Source organism: Wyeomyia smithii, chromosome 3 (assembly GCF_029784165.1).
Source record: "Wyeomyia smithii strain HCP4-BCI-WySm-NY-G18 chromosome 3, ASM2978416v1, whole genome shotgun sequence".
NCBI classification, from domain to species: domain Eukaryota; kingdom Metazoa; phylum Arthropoda; class Insecta; order Diptera; family Culicidae; genus Wyeomyia; species Wyeomyia smithii.
Genome location: NC_073696.1, coordinates 88,921,737 through 88,936,742, shown reverse-complemented (window position 1 = coordinate 88,936,742; position 15,006 = coordinate 88,921,737). Strand labels below are relative to the sequence as shown.

Genomic DNA, 15,006 nt, shown 5'->3' with positions numbered 1-15,006 from the left:
ATGAATGCATTGTATAGAAACAAATAAAGTTTTTTTCTTTCATCCATCTTTACTACAGGTAATTAAATTAACAAAGGATCATCGCGTCAGAAACAACAGCGATTATAACAGTAATCTGTTAATTGATATTGAATGTTTCTGATTGCCTCGAAAAAAGCACTACATTCAGCGATCAATTACAATTTAAAACAATTACCTACGTCAGCTCACAGTTGGTTGAATCCGTCGCCAATTCGTGTCCACCTTCTCTGTGAATCCTATCAACACAACGAATCGATCTATTCAACACTCCCCCCACTAGAGTGCTTGTGTTTGCCCGGACATTGCCACCGAACGGTCAACTGTTTCGACCAATTAACTGGCTCCAATTCAGGACACACAGAGCTAGCTTTATTTATTTATCGCCCATTAAGATAAGCAATCCGGTGAACACGGCCACCTTCCAACCGCCATCGGGTTCGATCGAAACAGATAATCAAAGAGCCACTGTACACAGCGCTAGTTTATAGATTATCACACCCTTATTTATAAGTCCCTATATTACCTAGCTTGCGTGTTTGTAGGTTATGTCAACACCGTTTAACAATTAGAACTGTGGTGTGGTTTATCTACACCGTTTTGCTAAACAATCGGAGGTAATTATTTACTGGTGGACGAGTTCACCTAAAACTGTGAATGAAACTGTTTTACTGAATTGTTTACCGCGAATAATAAATGTAGCGTTGGCTAGTTTTATGTGTTCTACTCGCAAACTAAAATAACAGCATGCCTAATTTACATGCAAAAACATCTGGACATTTTTACTTAATAATAAAAACCAACAAAAATGTCTTGATTACTCGATTTAAAGCATACGTTCAGCTACAAAATTTTGAATTGATCAGTTTTACCCACAGGTACTCAATCAGAACATTCCGTAAAAGTTTGCGCATAAATTCAACTGGTGCCTCATTGTAGCTCGGAGCCACTTCCTCGAAACTTATCTCTCGTTTTTTAGTGCTGCCGTCACCTTGCAAATCCAGCGGATACGAACTCAACACAAATAAATGCAAAGTTTGCCGGTGGCAAACCGAGCATAACCAGCAATACTTATGTACCTTCTGTACCGGCCCTGGCAGCAAAACTAGGGGAACGGGTTGAAAACCGGTAAACTGATGGCTGCCAGCAATTTTCGGCTCGTACAATCTGTAATAAATTCATAGCAAACATCCTAATGAGAAACTGCAAAGTTTGCGATAAAATTTATTGTGCGGTGCCCGTTTCCGAAACCGAACTTTGTCTCTGCTCCATAAATGCTGTGTTGCTTGTTTTTCGTGTACACTTTTTCGAGTTTATAGTGGCTGCCGGCGTCAAACAACGACGTGATACGATGATACGGTACTAGTTTTTCTGCTAACACTTCGCTATGGTATAGTCGGATACAATCTCGAGATAATTGGATTTCGTTCGAAACAATATACAGGCCGTGATTTGTTTGATTTAGGCGATATTCACTTAGGGAAATTGGTTTGTCCAATGCAAACAGGCGCAGCTGTACCGTGTTCATAACTATAAGTCGCTTGATTGAAATCGCGATTGAAACATATGTGATGGAAGATAAAGTTAATGATTTCCCAATATCCTTTCGGACAAAAATGAAAGCGTAATAGCCAATTTGGCATCTAGTGCAATTACATTAAATATCTTTATTTGTGATTCACCCTGTATTTTATGTAAGGTTTCAATTTCACAAGGTAAACTGGGTTAAATTTGGCGCCAGAACATTATAAGTTTTTTTCAGTACCGATAAAAATGCATTATTTTTTGGCAACAACAATAAAAATTTGGTTTCATTTATAGGGCTATTGTTTTCATTATAGCTCAAGAAAGAATCTTTCTTGCAATCATTTAAAAACAAACTATTTAAATGTTATTATAAAATTAATTTAAACAAAATATTTAGTAATATCAATATGAAAATTCACAAATCATATACCGCTACAATGAAATCATGAAATAGGCAGCTAAACAGCTTTCCCTTAATCTAATCCTTGATGTGTTAATGCTGTTCTAACCAGATATTTGCACTTCCGACAACAATTATCTGCCCGGGAGGTGCCAATATCCGATCTGATCAAATCGAAAACAACAGTAATGCCTTGTTGTGCTCTGCTTCTTGTACTCACTGCCACTCCTGCTGGCACTTGAGCAGTTGTCCAGTCGGCTGAGGAAGACCAAAGAACAACAAACGACAAGAGGATTTTCATGGAATTCAGTGTACACAACCCGTCATCATTTATCCGACAGCTCCTAGGATATTGCAATTCGCCAGTGGCAAGCAGCTGGCCGGATCCTAGAATCCGTTCGAACCGATATGTATAACTGAAACTATAATTTCATTATTCCTAGTTAGTGGAAATATATCTACACGTGCACACAACTTCAAGAACACTTGTTTTCATTATTCAGCCATGCTATGCATCTTGGCTTCGCTCCACCACCGCATCCATTTTATCTGGCCGTTTGGCGCCGAACAACTTGATTTCTCGCAATTATGTGTGTCTCAAGCAGGCTTCGAAATGGTCACGGTAGAACCACTTTTTACTGCGATAATCGTCTTCGTCTTTCTCTGACGCTAACAAGGCTCGCTGTCTTAATACATTCTTGAACGAACATGTCAAACGAGCACCGCTACCACGACATTTTTTTCCTCAAACGTATTTTGACACTTTTTCTAGAAATGGGAATTACGCACGTTGGGTGTGCATATTTCGGAAATTTTCTATATCATTGTGCTTGTAATAATATTTATCAACATAAAAAGAACGAAGTAGACAGAAATAGGCCGAAATAACATCAAAAAACGAATGGCAGTGTGAATCTCTATGATACGCGAGTGTCGAATGACCATTTTTCTCTTTGTTTGAGAGGCGACGGTTGTTTCACATTTACGAGCGAAAGCCGACTGTGATGCACGACAAGGAAGCGAGATCAAATGAAAATGCTGACCGTTTCGAAGCCTGGTCTCAAGCAATTCAGCCTAATTGATGCTAGGAAGCCAACTGAAGTGGATTTCCTATTGATTTCATCTCTGCTATTTTCATTGTTGAATTTAGCCACTCTAATGTGTCAGCAACTATTCATCTTTCAGTGATGGAGAATCAATTCGTTTAACCTTCAAGTTTGTCTTGCGCAAAAAAGCACCTAGCGTGTTTTAAGTGTTGCATTTTTTCAGTTAAAGGAAATACAATTTTGGTTATCCAATCAGGCCCAATCGAGTGTCATGTTTTTATTACTCAGTTTGCGAACTTATTATTTAGAGCATGTGTGTTGCTTGTTTATTAGGATATATTTAAAGCAAAATTTGAAAGCATTCTTCCCCAGTTTATTCGAAAATGCATCATTTATAGGAAAATTCTGATCATAACTCCTGCTATGAAATTATATCGTTATTTATGCTGACAGAATCATAGGTTTTATTCCAAGTTTAGAGAGCAGGTTTTCGATGTTTAACTAGGAATTTTTAGGAATTGGCTTCGATTTTAATGCAGCTTTGCACACATATTTGTCGCAATATCTTCTACGGATGTGTTTTTTTTTCTTTATGGCATACACTTATAGCATTTTAGCTCTTAGACCTTAAAAAGTATCTAAAAAGCTACAGAATGTACGAGGAAATACAAAATTTAGTGCACACTTTTGTCATGAACGGATGATAGAGCATTGTAAACACAACTTGTGTAAAGACACACAACAATGCGTGAAAAAAATGACGTTCTTCAAATTAATCCTTTTTTTTGAAAATTTTTTGTGAACAGTGAAAATATAATGTTTTTATTGAACTATATCTCAATTTTGTTAACAAAACCTTCTACAAACAGCACGTCGTCATATAACAATCATCTAGGGCTGTCATATGAAGTGTTCAAAACTTCTAGTCGCCATATTAAATTTGATCAGTCAAACGTGTTTTTGAACAAGTTGGCAACCACTTTGTTAAAGTTATCGAAAAATATGTTGAAATGTGCTATAACTTTGTAAGGAAAAGTCCTAGAAATGTGTGGTCTTCAACAAAAGTGTGTTTTTTGTATGCTCAAATGCTTTTTAGAACAACGTTTTCTTGTAAAATGTAACTAACAAAAGTAAAGTGCAAAAAACTAACTTTTAAGTAACTTTTATAGAATATGCTCTGTAACTCTGTACCCAATGAAGATAAGGATTTTGTTTGTTCAGCAAAATTTCATATTTTTGCACGTTCTAAAACTTTGCCATATTAACCATTCCCCTATCTCTTAAAACAAAAGAGTTAGTATTTTTGATATATGAAACCTAGCGTAACATATGCTCGCGGTACTCTAATATGGGTGGATTGGGACAAATGGAACCTGAAGGACTTCATAGTATTTAAGCTTAACTTCAAGGAAAAGTATTGACATCATGATTCCACTTGCCCCTTTTTAACCTATACGTTCTTGAAATTATCGAAAAAATAAGCTAAAATCTTCTCTTCTATACCTGTCTGTCTGTCTGTCTGATCCATGTAGGCTCGGAAACTACCGAACCGATCGACAGAAAAATTTGTATGTAGAAGTTTTAGGGGCCGAGAAACGGTCCTATGATAGTTTGACCCCTCCCTCTTCTGGAAGAGGGGTCCCATCCAAACGAAACACAAATTTCTGCACATCTCAAAAACTAACCAAGCAAATTGAACCAAATTTGGTATGTGGTTGTTTTTAGGAGTAACAAATATGTCCATATTGGTTCGACACCCCTCCCTTTTCTGGAAGGAAGGGGTTCAATACAAATGAAACTCAAATTTCGCACAGCTCGAGAACCAAGCAAGCAAATATAACCAAATTTGGCGATTGAATGCTTTTAGGTGTAATAAACATGTCCATAATGTTTCGACACCCTTCCTTCTTCTGGCATGTCTCCAAATACCATTTGAAAATCAAAGATGGCGAATTCTGGTTTCTGAAAAACAACGGCAAATGACCAAATACCACCCAATATGGGTATTTCCGGAATTGTTATGACGCACTGAAGCCACAAATCGACCTCTGACAACATTTTGAATTGTAACATGGCGACTTCCGGTGTCTGAAAAACAGCCGAAAATGACCAAATACCACGCAATATGGGTATTTCCGGGATTGTTATAATGCACTGAAGCCACAAATCGGCCTCAGACTAGACCTGTGCGCCGACCATATCATCGGCGGCGGCGGCGTATGAAGATTTTACCTCGGCTGCGATCGGCGCGCCGGCGTGACGCCGTTGACTTTTATCCGCGGCGGCAGCGGCGGCGTTTATCGGTGTGACTCTAATTATCACTTATAAAATATTGCGCATAATGTGTGCTTTTGTACCCTCATGTTCGGATTTTTTTAATTCAACTTTCATAAATAAAAATATATGGGTCAGGGTTGACAGGATGGAGAAAAAAGAAATAAAAATGGTAAGAAAAGAAATAAACAAACAATTGAACAACCAGAAAATAATAAACCAAGCAGAGAAAGTATAAACAAGTGTGGATACCAAAAAAATCATCAACGAGCCCACAAGAAAAAATTACAAGGAATACTGTTCCCAGAGATGTTCAGTTTAGGAACAAAAGATAGATAGTTTTTCGATATGTTCATTTCGAATTTCTACTTCGGGAAAATTTAATAAATTTTACGTTGGAGGGTCGTTTTCAATTTTCATATATTTTGTTGGTACCCATGGAAAAATTGGAAAAAAAGTCTTTTCATTCGAATAGAGTTTTTCGTTAAACTCCACAGATTCTTCATTTTCTATTGCGACTTTTAGAACATAACTATTATTTATCATTACCACCTGGAAAATTTCGTTTGATTGAAATAGCGTTGAAATATGCAACAAAATCACAGTAACAATGTGATGTCATTTCCATGAAAATCGCCCTTGAATATGATCCATTCTGACCGAAAAGTCCGCAGATATCACCATGGTAGTGGAAAATAGCTGAAAGTGTTCTTTTCGATGCCTCAACATTCAAGCAACAAAGTAACGAGAAATCAGCAAACAAATAAAATCGTGTTTGAAAATGTACTTTTTGATCATTTTGATTAATATTAAATTCATCGTGAATTTTGGCTAAAAGTTTAAAATCGATGTTGAAAATAACTATCTACAAAAAATCTCTGTTTCAGCGTATTTAATGTCAAATATTGGGGGACTTGGGAAACATTTCTAAATACACGCTCAGGGGAAGGGAGGTACTTAACGAAGTGTTGCACTGCGTGAGGCCAGCATGTAAAATTGCGTTACGGTGAAGGGGAATTGAGTATTGCCAAATTCCGCGATACTTCATATACGAGTGTTCCCTTATCGGCTGTGATTTGCGGTATTTCTATAATCATGGAAAAATCTAGCAAACACAACCACTATCGGCGCGGTGTAAATTTCGCCGGCGGCGCGCTAAAAATTCTCTCGGCGGCGCGCCTGGTCCAAATCATCGGCGGCGGCGGCGTGCGTAAAAGTGTCGGTGGCGGCGGCGCGGCGTGACGGCGCACAGGACTACCTCAGACAACATTTTGAATTGTAAGATGACGTCTTCCGGTGTCTGAAAGACAGCTGAAAACGACCAAATACCACCCAATATGAGTGTTTCTTTAACCAGATTGACATTTCATTTTGAAATTCAAGATGGCGACTTCCGGTTTCTGCAAAAAGCGGCAAATGACCAAATACCACCCAATATGTGTATCACCATATCCAGAATGATGCAAGGAGCTAAAAATTGACCTCAGATACCAGTTTGAATTGTAAAATGGCAACTTCTGGGATACAGCCGAAAATAACCGAATACTACTACATATGGTATTTCCGTAATCGAAATGATATATAAAAGCCAAGCATTGACCCTTGACACCATTATGAATTCGGAGATGACCATTTTCAGTTTCTGGAAAACAACGAAAACAACTGAAATGCATTCAATATATTACCGGAATAGAGGTGATGTACAAATGCCAAAAGTCGAAAATGTTGTTATTCCGATAAAACCAACCATTTCAAACGATATAAACAAATCGCAAGAAATCAATAAATTTGAAATGTTCAAAATTATTAAATTAAACACTAAAATAGGCGGGACGAAGTGTGCCGGGTCAGCTAGTATGATATAATTTTGTAAGGAAAAGTCCTGGAAATATATGACCTTTGGCAAAAATGCGTGTTTTGTGTGCCCTAACAATTCCTCTGAACAATACTTTCGTGTAAAATGCAACTAACAAAAGTTAAGTACAAAAAACTGACTTTTAAGTATGTTCCACGTAATATACTTTATAACTTTGTACCAAAAGAAGATAGGATTTTCATTTGTTCAACAAAGTTTCAGTTTTTTCAATTTTTTACAACTTTTCTAACTAAACTCTTTTCTATCCCTCAACACAAAAAAGTTAGATTTTTTAATTTTAGTATAGTAAGCTTTTCATAATTTTTGACAATTTGTGATTATGCAGGTTATTCATGCAAACAATTGTTCCGAAGACACTTTTAAGCTAGGATGAAGGTGAATGGCGCTATGGAATTAAGTTCCACTTTTTGCCTTATTGGACCACTGTGCATTGGTCAGATTAACTCAATATATGCGAAAATTCGAGGGATTTCCATAAAACTTCTATTGGGAAACATATTATCCGACTAATTTGCACAATGATCACGAGAAGCTTTTGTAAATAAATTCCAATTCCAAATTAACATATAGCGGACCACCCATCAGATGAACTCCAATTCTCTAAACATCAAACGAAATTCATAAATATTTGTGATGCAGACTGGTGAGATAAAATGTTTTCCGATAGAATTTTTCTGAAAATATACCATATTTTCAGTCTGGCGGGTGGTTCAAAGGGGTCGACTATAGGTTGATTTACCCTATACCAAAAGAACATCCAGAAAATTAGGCGTTTCGTGGAAAACGCTCATCGGGCCAGTTTTCTGCCACAAATCTCAATATTCCAGCACACGCCACGCGATCGACATCCGAGCATGCACTGCTTGCCTTGCACCGCACACTGAACGTCCTACTTTAATGAATGTGCGCGGAGTAAGGCACAACTACCTAGGATGAACTACGTCATTTAGTGGACTACCGGTCAGATTAACTTGATTTATGTGGAAGCTCTAAATTTTTCCAGAAAACTTCCATCGGGAAACATCTTTTCTAATTATTCTAGGGTTAAATAACTTATAGTAGACCCCTTTCCTAAAGCAAACCTCTCGTCAGACTAACTCAATTTATTATTGTGATAAATTTGTGAATGTTTCTCGTATATCTAATAGGACAAGATGTTTACCGATGTAAGTTTTCTGAAAATACCTCAAGTTTTTGCATAGATTGTGTTAATCTGGCGGGTGGTCCACTATACATTAATTTACCTTAAATTCCAATTTATATCAACAAAATAAACAGTTTCTCGCCAGGGTAGTCCACTGATAGCAGTGATCCATCCAACCCAAGTAACACACGTTGTTATAGAATAGTTGACGTTACCTATTCCATGACATCTCTATCACCAGAAAAGCGCAAAAATTGAAGAATATTAGAACAAGTACCGATACTACATGAAGTATTCCTACATTACTTCATGAAAGCAAGCCATCATGACAGGATGAAGTGGCAAGTACTAATACGGCAATGCGCAAATCGGTTGCTATGACAACTGGTAAACAGCGCATGCGCAAATGTGTTGGTATGCGCAGTGCAACTAGATCGACAATCGTTTTTACCAGGGGCAGTTTTATTTGATTATAAATTTATGACAAAAAATAATATCCAACCTTTCAAAATATGTTGTTTCTTTCGCTTGAATATTAAAATTGTTTTCGCATAGTTTCAACGTTATCTGGACATAAAATCCAACAACTAGAAAACGTTGTTAGATTAACGATAACTAAAATTGAAGTGATATTGGTTACACTGCAAGCGTTTTGTTTATCTTTTGATGGCACATTTCGGCCCGTTTCTAATAAATATAGAAATCGTTCAAATAATTCAAATATTAATTTGATGAAGAAATTTTACGTTGGCTCTTGAATGCTGCGACCTTTGTCCTAAGGAAAAGCACTTCACAGGTACGTAGTGTTGTTATTGGATGCTGTAATGTCTTACGAAAAGACATAGTGAAGATATTGTTATTGTTGAATTCATGTAATTTAACACATCTTTTAAAACAGATAAAAGGGAGCTTGTTTTTGAAATGCCGTTTTATCACTGATGTAAAACAACTTCAAACACAATATAATTAAATGAGTTTTTAATTGCACCTGTAGTACACCCAAATGACTACTTTCGTTGTAACTTATTTTCTGACATGTTTTATGTGTTACTTGGGAAGGTAGTTCTACCCTACAGGGTGTTCAATAAGTTCGAATGCACTTTACAATGTCTTAAAAAATGAAATTACTACATATTAGCTGGGAGCACACTGGCACGCACCTGGTCCATTGATATCTCGTCTTAGATTTTGTAAATAAGCTTTATAAATTGGTAAATAGTGCTCACTTTATGTCCGCTCTGCTTGAGGTATTTTGGCCTGGGGAACTAGATCGGAAGGCCACAAAGTCTTATCGAGAAAATCGGTTAAATTCTACCGACATCACGCTTGGACGATACTCACCGTATGGCACCTACACAACGATGAAAGGTTGTATTCGAACCTATTGAACACCTTGTATGTGTGTGCGTGTGTGTGTGTGTGTGTGTGTGTGTGTGTGTGTGTTATGAGTGGATAAGTTTTACAGCACTAGGTTAAGTACAATGATTTTGACGTTTATCTTAGGCGAAAGTTAAACAGACTGGGGAAAATTTGTTGTGTTACGAACGGAAAAGAATCTAGGGTAAATTAACCTACAATGGACCCCTTTCCTATACTGGTCTACCTGTCAGATTACCTAAATTTACGCCCTAATCCGAGGGTTTTTCAGAAAGCTCCCATCGGGAATCACCTTACCCAGCTAATCTGAATCACCAACATTTAGAAATTCCGATTTTCGTTGATCGAAATTAAGCTAATCTGATGGGTGGTCCACTATATGTCAATGACACAAAGGGGTCCACTATAGGTTAATTACCCTAAATAATGATGTGGAAAAATTGCGGTTCGTGGCTCATGGTAGAGTGTGGCTATGTTGCAAGATAAACTAACCTTTAGTGGATCCCTTTCTCACAGTGGACCACTTGCTAGGTAGACTCAATGTATGCAAAAATTTCGAGAGATTTTCAGAATACTTTCATCGGGAAATATCTTAACCAACCAATCTTTTTATATTTTTTCGATTTTTATTATGAAAAACGCGTTGTCCACTACTGAAATTGTGTCCACTTTAGGTTTATTCACCCTATCTAAACAGGAATTTAATAATAATTCTCATGACTCCAATGCAGATTAGCTGGTTAAGATGTCATCCGAAAAATGTTTTCTAAAAATCTTTCGATTTTTCTCCTAAACTAAATTAATGGGACGGGCGGTCTACAAAAGGAAGTGACTGTGTAGCGGGCATAGTATTTCAAGAATTTGTTTAGAATTAATTTATAATCGATCAACACAATTGTGCTGCGCCAAGATGTAGACAACCGTAGTTTGTCGTATCTGTCGCAACACCCTGGGGCACGCGTCTCTCCGATAATGTGCATCTCTAGATTAGGCGGTTGAGAAAATCCGACGTAGTTCCCATTTAGAATTGCCAAAAAATGGTTGGAGAGGGACAGATAGGGCCTAATGACGGCAGCCAAAATGAAACAACCAGCAGAATTGTAGATTTCCGAATATTCCCGACGAGATTTGCGGGAAATTACGTACTTCCTGTAAATTCGTACGAAATCACCTTCCCTGATCTGAGGACTAATAATGATCGTTCATTTCGTCCTAGATCGTTAAGCAATTTGGAAGTGTCACGTTGAAAGTCTGTTGTCCGCGTTTTCTAATTAAGTTTTGTTAAGTAAGTTTCGTGACGTGATTTATTAGTTACTTGTCTTAATTCCTTGTTCTTCAATTTACAATAGGCTCGTTACAAAGTGAAGTCTAATTGATTTATTTAGTGCGAATAGTGCGTTAAAAATTGTGTGCAAAGTAGAAAGGTAAATGTGCTCAAAGTTCAAAGCCATTGACCGCGACCATATGCTAATGACCCCGTTTGTACAGCCTCAAGGCTACGCACACTCACCCACAGCCGAACGAGCGAGAGCAGGACAGCGAAAGACGCAACGCGTACCGTTCTTCCCCAGGACGAAATTTTCCCCGGCAGCCGTTTCATCGCGCGGGACCTTCGCAAATCGCACTTCATCCGCCCACGTGACCAGCATCGGATAGACAAAAGTCCTCCGGTGAGGCTAGTGGCCGTTTCCGGTCGAGGTTTCCCGGAAAGCGGCGCTATGCAGTGAATTATTTCATCATCCAAATCGGTGTGTGCCGATCGACCGCGTTGGCCTAATGTGATCGCCAGCAGCAGCAGTGTAACACGCCAACGACCAACATCAGCATCAGCAGCAGCACACAGCAATCAATTGGTGAGTCGTTCCAATTTACTCTCGAGAGCGGTGGGCGCGTCCATGAAGGACCCCACAATTTAATTGTGATATTCGAATAATCGTCTATTAGTCGCACTGGCCGGTATCGAAACCGCGCCCATGAATTTTGCTCGTTGAGTGGAGGCCGAAATAGCGTGCACGGGTTTCAGAATTTTTTATCGCCCCACTCAACAAATCTAAATCCCGGGTAGCTACTAGCTACTAGCTAGCCATTTGCTCGCACCGCAGGACGTCACTGCATATATCCATTCTGATCGAAACTTGAAAAGCACATGGGTCAATGAGCACTATAGATAGGGAGAGAAAAAACGTACACAATAGGAGCTTAGTCTAGACGATAAGTTACACACATACAATGAAAATTATAATATAAAAGCATGCTTGCTAGATATATGGATATATGGATATATGGAGTTTGTTTCATGCAGATAGTGTTGTAGTTTTGTTAATGTAATGCTCCCGCAAGGTTTTAGTCCGGTTCTAGTGTTACACGTCATTTTGGTTCGTTTTCCGTTTGTGATAGTTTCGTCTTCCGCGTGGCGAGATTCGAATGATCGGCAAAGCTTTTCTTCCAGACTGCGTACGATATCTGGTGGTCAATAGCGGCATTACCCGTGATGAGAAATTATAGTGCGGGTGGTTTCTCACCGCAAACTCTGGTGTTGAAGATCTCTGCTGGGGATAAAAGGGTGTCGATCCATTTTTGGTGACCGAATTTTGTGTAGCCATCTGGTCCGATCCTGATTCCTTTTTTTGGTATATTCTTTGGAACGACCCTTTAGGGGAGTCTCAACCGGGCAAAACTAATCTAGGTGGGCAGTCTCCGTTTCGGAGTGGCGCTTAAGCTGCCCGCAAGCTAGGGATCGACCAGGGCCGGCTACAATTGATTCATGGGCTAATAACCCTACCAAAATAAATTGTTTGAAAAGATCTGTTTGAAACATAGAGGGTGAAACTACTTTTCCACTTTCTTCGGTGAATCACCCTGACGAAAAATCGTTTATTTTCTTGATATAAATTGGTACCGTAAAACGGGGCGAATAGAAACAGTCTGCGATATATCTTGCAGTGTACAAAAGATACTATAGTATATAGAATGCATATGAAAGTTTAAAAACATGGGTCTTGCCTCCCATTATTAAGGGTGTAACGTCCATTTTGATGAAATAAGTAATTCAGTGTTTTATTGAAAAAAATGTGGCATGTTTCTATTCACCCCGCAATGGGGCGAATAGAAACACTCGCCAATAAAATACGTTTTCCTTGTTCTGGTAGAAATTTCTAGTTTAAATTTGAAGAAAACAGAATAATTGAATCATATTTATTGATATGAGAGGCAAGAAAACGATATAAAATATCAAAATAGTTGAAATATTCGGTTTATTACTCTAGTTTGTTATCTTATGAATGTAAATGTTCTATTAGAGTTCTTATTAGGAACAGAAGAACTCGGGGTTGGGTCAAGCATTTCCACCGGTCTGGCATCTTCCGGTGTTTCATCTAGGACACGATATCCGGGAACATTTTGTCTTGGCGGAACTGAAACCTTGATTCATATCTCTCGGGCCAGTCCATGTCGAGCATCATGCAGCAGATAAACCAGACTTTCAACACGTGTGCGGAAACTAGCGTGGTTGTCTACTGGATTGAAGTCTAAAAGTAACATCCGATTTATCTATCATCCGATATCTATATTTCGTAACCGCTTGACAAGGAAACAGTTTTTTTGCGTAAAATCTCAACAGCAACAGGCGTAGCGAATACGTTTTTGGACTTTTTTGTTGGGAAGTCCTGACCAAAATGCACAAAACATGCTCCAGACATCATTTTACATATGAAACATTATAGCATTTCTCAAATCCACATGTTTTGGTACAAAAAATAGCCGTTACGGCGTTGTTTCTATTCGCTCCGTTATTCTGAGAACCGCGAGTTTTCGATGAAACATAGGTAACGTTTTTAGGAAATAAATTTCTTCTTGAGCGTGGAATGGAATTGAATATTGAGAATAGGTTATGTTTCCATTCAACTCTAGCGTAGCGTAAGCACGGTATATTTCGTAGATTGCAGATTGGTGTCTAACGCTTCCACTCGGATTGTATGGGATACAATGTTTGGGAGTAACATTTAAATCAATCTGAGATGAAGTAGGCCTGATAGTCATCATTGCTGGCCACGCCCATTTTTACCGTAGCTTGGGGATATTAGAAAGGATATTGATAATGTAATACTTACTTAGTGAGAGGCCACCGACTCAGTGACACTCTCGTAAGTACTACGGAGTTGGATTAAGAGAGTTAGGCAGAAGCTTGTTGACGTAAAAACTAACGATTAAAATTGAAAAAAACTAGCAAAATTCCATGCATACAAAGCCTTCAGATTTCATAAAAATGCAAACACGCTCCTGAGCCAAAGGATATTCCTAAATTTAATCTTAAACTGCCAAAGTTATCATAGTACAGATGTCGTGAATTCATGTTACGCTGTCACATAGGTTAATCATAATTATTAAAACTATTTAGCTGCAATATTCAACCAAAAGCTCGACAAATCGAAAAACTCGAAGAAATTATAGTGTTTAATAGAAGTTGTTTAAAGAGAAGTTTTTTTAAATGTCGAAATTGTCATTATTAGCATACTGTCGTGGATTCATGTGATTCCGATTCATGATACTTCCGAATATTCACACAAAAATCAATATTTGTTCAAAAGCTAGAAAAATCATGAACTGAAGCTTGACAAAATACCCACAAAATTATTTCAAAGTTTTGATTATTTGAATCTTGAAAATATTAGAAAAGATTCTAGGAAACTAGCTAATATTTTATATTTCACCAAGCATATAAAAAATGCACTCAAGATCCGGAATAGAACCCCTCAATCACTGAGCTAAATTATAAATAAATGTTTTCGTAAATATAAACGCAATGCACTTATCTTATACATCGAGTCAGCATCCGGCGAACAGAGCATTCCGTTACTTTGTTCATCGTTCGCACACAAACAATCACGTCGTTTTCTTGGTGATGGTTAGCACTTTTGAGGAATGCGTTCCGCCACCGGATGGCATGGCTGCTTCCAAGAATTAAAATTGTGCAATTCTACTGGATCACGTCTAGCACAACGTTGACTAATCTTCACACATTCATGATTGCAGGTTCCAATAAAAAAACATTCTTCTCAGTCATGACTTTCCTCACTTGGCACCAGCTTGCAGCTCTTATTCCGAACTGCATAACAATATTAATAAGTGAATAAAACACTTCTAAATAGAGTGCTCAACGAAAAAGATCCACGCAAAACAGCGAAGAAAATGAGTATTGAAAGTCTCTCCAAATACTTGAGAACTTTAGCACGGCGAACCGGAAAATATAAACGATTTTTTCTAGAAATATACAGAAAAATCACAAGCGAAAACTTTTTACATCCTTTCGCGGTCGCAGCTTGCTACGATCTCCGGTTATGTTTCC

The 15,006-nt window shown here is 38.0% G+C and overlaps 1 protein-coding gene across 4 annotated transcripts in view; it reads right to left on the bottom strand.

Annotated features, from left to right (window-relative positions):
- LOC129732484 (uncharacterized) overlaps positions 1-15,006 on the bottom strand; it is a 227,407-nt gene that overhangs the window by 13,943 nt on the left and 198,458 nt on the right. The gene's annotated exons all lie outside the window — the stretch shown is intronic.